This window comes from Penaeus japonicus, unplaced genomic scaffold, assembly GCF_977035675.1.
Source record: "Penaeus japonicus unplaced genomic scaffold, GWHDUDI00000001_assembly GWHDUDI00000018, whole genome shotgun sequence".
Lineage (NCBI taxonomy): Eukaryota > Metazoa > Arthropoda > Malacostraca > Decapoda > Penaeidae > Penaeus > Penaeus japonicus.
The window spans coordinates 32512847-32518731 of NW_028234420.1; positions in this window are offsets into that span (position 1 = coordinate 32512847).

Genomic DNA, 5885 nt, shown 5'->3' on the forward strand with positions numbered 1-5885 from the left:
AAGGCTTCTCGATCAAGGCGAGACTAATAGATAAAAATTCGGGTAAGTTTATGGAGGTTATGTGTGTTATTAAGGAGAATATGGGTGGTTCGATTACATGGCGGGGTCCCCCTTGGAATGTGTGTGGTGGTTATACTAAGCGGTGTCCTCTGCGCGCGTGCGTGTGTGTGTGTGTTTGTGTTTGTGTGTGTGTCTGTTTGTTTGTGTGTGTGGTTGTGTGTGTGTTTGTGTGTGTGTGTGTTTGTGTTTGTGTGTGTGTGTGTTTTTGTGTGTGTTTGTGTGTGTGTGTGTGTTTGTGTGTGTGTATTTGTGTGTGTGTGTGTGTGTGTTTGTGTTTGTGTTTGTGTTTGTGTTTGTGTGTGTATGTGTATGTTATATCTATATTCATGGACACATATATAAGTCTATGTTTACGTCCACATTATATATACACGAAATATGTATTATACTTGAGATTTCACTTCCGCCATCCCCCCTATCCACCCGTTCTTACAAACAATCAGTCCCGAGCCATCCCTATCCTCAACCAAGACCCACCCGAAGCCCACCCGAAACACACCCGAAATCCATCCGAAATCCACCCGAAGTCCATCTGAAATCCACCCGAAACCCACCCGAAGTCCACCCGTACCCCACCCAAAACCCACAGAAAACTCACCCGAAACCCACTCAAAACCCATCCAAAACTCACCCGAAACCCACCCAAAACCCACTCAAAACCCCCCGAAACCCACCCAAAACCCACTCGAAACCCACCCAAAAACCCACCCGTACCCCACCTAAAAACCCATCCAAAACCCAAGGAAAACTCACCCAAAACCCACTCAAAACCCCCGAAACCCACCCGAAAACCAACCCAAAGCCCACTCGAAACCAACCCAAAACCCACCCGACACCCACCCGAAACCCACCCAAAACCCACCCAAAAATCCACCCGTACCCCACTCAAAACCCACCCGTACCCCACCCAAAACCCACCCTTCCCCACCCACAACCCACCCGTACCCCACCCAAAACCCACCCTTCCCCACCCAAAACCCACCCTTCCCTACCCACAACCCACCCGTACCCCACCCAAAACCCACCCTTCCCCACCCAAAACCCACCCTTCCCCACCCACAACCCACCCGTACCCCACCCAAAACCCACACCCACCGTAAACAGAGCCCACAGAGACTCATGGTCAATATTCATACCGGATACAATCAAAGAAATCCCGAAAACGATAGATTGAAAGCAAAGACCCACAAAAATAACTCCCCCCTCCCAACGGCCCACACAATAAATATAAATCACTCAAACAACATGAACAAAGGGCAAGAGGAGAACACATTACATACTAAAATACACAATCAACCAGAGAGAGGGGCAGGGGATTCCCACCCCGCCACAAGACCATCCAAAACCCAACCTTCCTACCCACGAAACCCGGAGCCCTACCTCCCCACCCCAATATAAAACCCACCCTTCCCTACCCACAACCCAATCACTCCCGTACCCCACCCAAAACCCACCCTTCCCCACCCAAAACCCACCCAAAACCCACCCTTCCCCACCCGTACCCCACCCGTACCCCACCCGTACCCCACCCAAAAACCCACCCTTCCCCACCCAAAACCCACCCGAAAACCCACCCGTACCCCACCCAAATCCCACCGAAAACCAACCCAACACCCACCCAAAACCCACCCGAAACCCACCCAAAACCCACCCAAAACTCACCCGTACCCCACCCAAAACCCACCCAAAACCACCCCGTACCCCACCCAAAAAACCCACCCTTCCCCCCCCCAAAACCCCCCCTTCCCCACTCAAACCCCCACCCAAAAACCCACCCGTACCCCACCCTTCCCCACCCAAAACCCACCCGTACCCCACCCAAAACCCACCCTTCCCCCACCCGACACCCACCCTTCCCCACCCTTCCCCACCTGAAAAAAAAACAAAAAAACACCCAAAACCCACCCGTACCCCACCCAAAAACCCACCCTTCCCCACCCTTCCCCACCCCTACCCCACCCGTACCCCACTCAAAAACCCACCCGTACCCCACCCAAAACCCACCCTTCCCCCACCTTTCCCCACCCTTCCCCCACCCTTCCCCACCCTTCCCCACCCAAACCGAGCAGCCGAAGAAGAGATCTCGTATCTCCCTCCCTCTGACACCCAGCTGAGATGTGCAAGTCACGTGATCTTGTATCTATGATTTTATATGATTATTGTCAAGCTGTTAATCTAATGTTATCTTCTCCTCTCGTCGTATTCAGAGGCTGACATGTATCTTCACGCCTCCACGTCTTCTTAGCGCTGGACATGAATTCCGATCTGGTGATAAGGGCGAAGTATCCCCTTTGAAGATGAGAGAAGGATTAAAATTTGTGGATTTGTGTTTGGAATATCCTTGGGTGTGTGTTTTTTTTTTTTTTTTTTGGGGGGGGAGGGGAGAGAGAGAGGGTAGGGGGGGGGGAGGGAGAGAGGGAGGTGTGTTTGTTTGTTTGTTTGTTGTTTGTTTGTGTTGTTTGTTATTAATGTGTATATGTAATATCGATGTTTGAAATGTAGTTTGAAAATTGATGTGGATTCGATCATCGCGTGAGAGATAAAGGCGGAAAACTCTACGGTACGAACCCGCCGCGTTCTGTAGTCGCAAAATCCTAAAAATATTATAAATATTAAGCGCCACGAATTTTGATGTCAAGATATGACGTACGACGAATTGTATGAATATCTCTTTCGATACATTGGGGAATATTGGTTTCAAAAGTCATATATTTTTTTCCCTAACAAACGAAAAATCGATAAATTAGTTTGATAAACAAGAAATGTAAAATGTCATGGCGCTATAAAAATAGTTTTTTTTTATATTTCGTAAAACTCAGCAGAGGGAAAAAATCTTCTAAAATCCTTGAATAACATAAAGGACATATTTGCAAATACCTTCACAATGTACAGAATTACTATTTTTTTGAATCGTAAGTGACATTCAACAAAAGTGAAAAATATAAAAATTCATAAAATATAATAGAGATATCTAAAATATCTCGAATGACATTCAGCATAACAGCGATAAATATATATATTTTTAAAAATAACAGTGAAGTAGATAAACACTGTAGAATTCACAAATAACATCCAGAAGAAAGAAAAAAAATATATTGTATAATTTTGGAAAAAACTTTTTTTTTGTGACATTCTATTCCCCGAAAATTTCTTTTTAATCATTTTTTTTTCTTTCTTTCTTCATCCTTGTTATTATATATTTTCTTGTTCATTAAAATTTTCCTTTTTTTCTTGTTATCCCTCCTATTCTCATCATTCTCTTTTCTTCTATTTCTTTTTTTTTTATCATTAACCATCTTTTATTTGCTTTATTATCTTAACAAACTTTACCGTATATTGTAGCTCGATAGAAGAAGAATGCATGTACGTTAAACTTTATTCATAGAGACAAAAGGATATTGAAAAATAACATAAAATATACATAAAATTTATACAAGAATATAATGTATACAAGTATGTTTTTTTTTTTTCTTTCTTTCTTTTTTTTTTTTTTTTTTTTTACATTATCTTGAAAAGCAATATATCAATAAAATGAATAAACCTGTTGTTTCAGTATGAAATATGATAACCAACCATCCTAACGAATATCATAGCAACGTATTGATATATTAAACACGAACTAATATACTGAAGCATCACACTTTATCATACTTTTATACTACTCTACTCCATTTTGATTTAGTTATTTAATTAAGTTATTGAATCATCTATGTTATCATACTTCATCATATTATATTCTGTTACTGAACTATTATTCTATATTATGTTATTATGATATTATACTCCATTCTATTATATCGTATCCATTATTTATTATACTTTATATCATATGATTATTAAACGATCGTACTTTATCATATTGTTATACTGTTATATTTCATCATATGAGACTCTGTTCTTGATCTTTCATACGCTATCATATCATTATCATACTATTATATTCTATCATATCATACTATCATACTCTATCATATCATACTATTATACTCTATTAATCATACTATCATACTCTATCATATCACGCTCTGTTATTGAAATATCACAACAACATCACAACACAAGATGAAGTATGCAGCGATGAATGAAGAATGAAAATTGAATCGAAAATTATTCAGTCTCATTCAGACCAAGATGATTAGAAACCTTTTTTTATTTTATTTATTTATTTATTTATTTATTTATTTTTTACTATTTTGGATGTTTTTTCCTTCTCTAACTAATCTTTTTTGAGGTTTTCACAATTTTGCTTTTATCTACACCTAACTCAGAGGCTGTCAAAACTACACGTATTTCCTTTCATATTCTTCAATTATTTTATTTACAATTATGGATTATACGCTATAAACTGTAAGCTATTTTCATTGTCGTATTTTTTTATTCTGGTCGTGAGACATAATTTTTTTATCATGTTTTATTCAGATGAAATGAAAAAAATAAAGGACAACTGATAATGAAATTTCGATATTATTATATTGGAAGTTTATAGCCACAGAAAAAGGAGATGTAGATTAATTATCGAAAATACGTAAATAAGATCCACAAGAAATGGGGGAGGGAGGAGAATTATGAAAAAAAAAAAAAAAATAAAAAAAATAAATATATATATATATATATATATACATATATACATATAATATACATATATATATATATATATATATACATATATACATATAATATACATATATATGAAAAAACAACTTTTTAAAAGTCAACGAAACAACCTAACGAGAATACACAAGAATGATTGTCATCGCCCGTGTATAATTTCATACATTCCATTCATAAAAATATACAATCATACAACATACAGATAACCTTCTTAACCTCCCCCCCCCCCTCCCCGCCCCCTCCTTAACTAAAATTCCTCCCCAGTTCCTCCCCGTGCTAAAAGAAAGACCCCTGTTGCAATTTGCAACTCTTCTCCCAGGCACCAAGTAGCACCGGCTCCGAAAATCATGACATGAAATTCATAATCTTCACGTATCAAACATCTGTTGTGAATTATGTTATCCTGACATACGAACCACCTTTGATTTTTTTTTTTTTTTTTTTTATATACGTTATGAGAATGTGACCCGCACTGAGCTGACGTTCTGGATCTACAGGTAAAAAAAAAAAAAAAAAAAAAAAATGTAAAAAAAAAAAAATAATTGATTCGTGACTGCCAACCGACCGTCATTAGACCCCCCTCCCCCCCCACATCACCCTCCTTTCTCACTCCACCCCCTCCCTATCCCCCCTTCCTTCCGTCCTCCCCTCCCCCTCTACTCTTTCTCTGCTCCTTTTCTCTTCTTCGTCTCTCTCCTTCTCATTCTCTTTTTTCTTCTCCTTCTCCTTCCCATTCTCCTTCTCCTCTTCTCCTACTCCTTTCCTTTCTACTTCTCCTTTTCCTCTCCATCTTCTTTTTCCTATTCTTCCCTCTTCCTTCCCCAATCCTCGCTTTCTCTTCTTATTTCCTTTCTTCCTCTTTATCACCTCAATTCCATCTTCCTTTCTCTCTCCTCATTCTCTTTATCATCTAATTTTCCTCTTCCCTCTTCCTCATCTCCCACCACTTCCCTTCTCTACGTCTTCCATCTTATTCTTCCCCTTTCCTCCTCTTCTTCATCCCCCACCCAAACCCCTTCTTCTTCTTCTTCTCTTTCCTCCTCCTTCCCCCCCCCCCCCCCCCCCCCCCCCCCCCCGCAACTACCTCCCACTCCTCCCCTCCCTTTCCTCCCACCTCCTCCTCTCCCTCCCCTCTCACCTCCTCCCTCTCCTCCCCTCCCACCTCTTCCCCTCCCTCTGCTCCCACCTCCTCCCCCCCTCCCCCATGCGTCTCC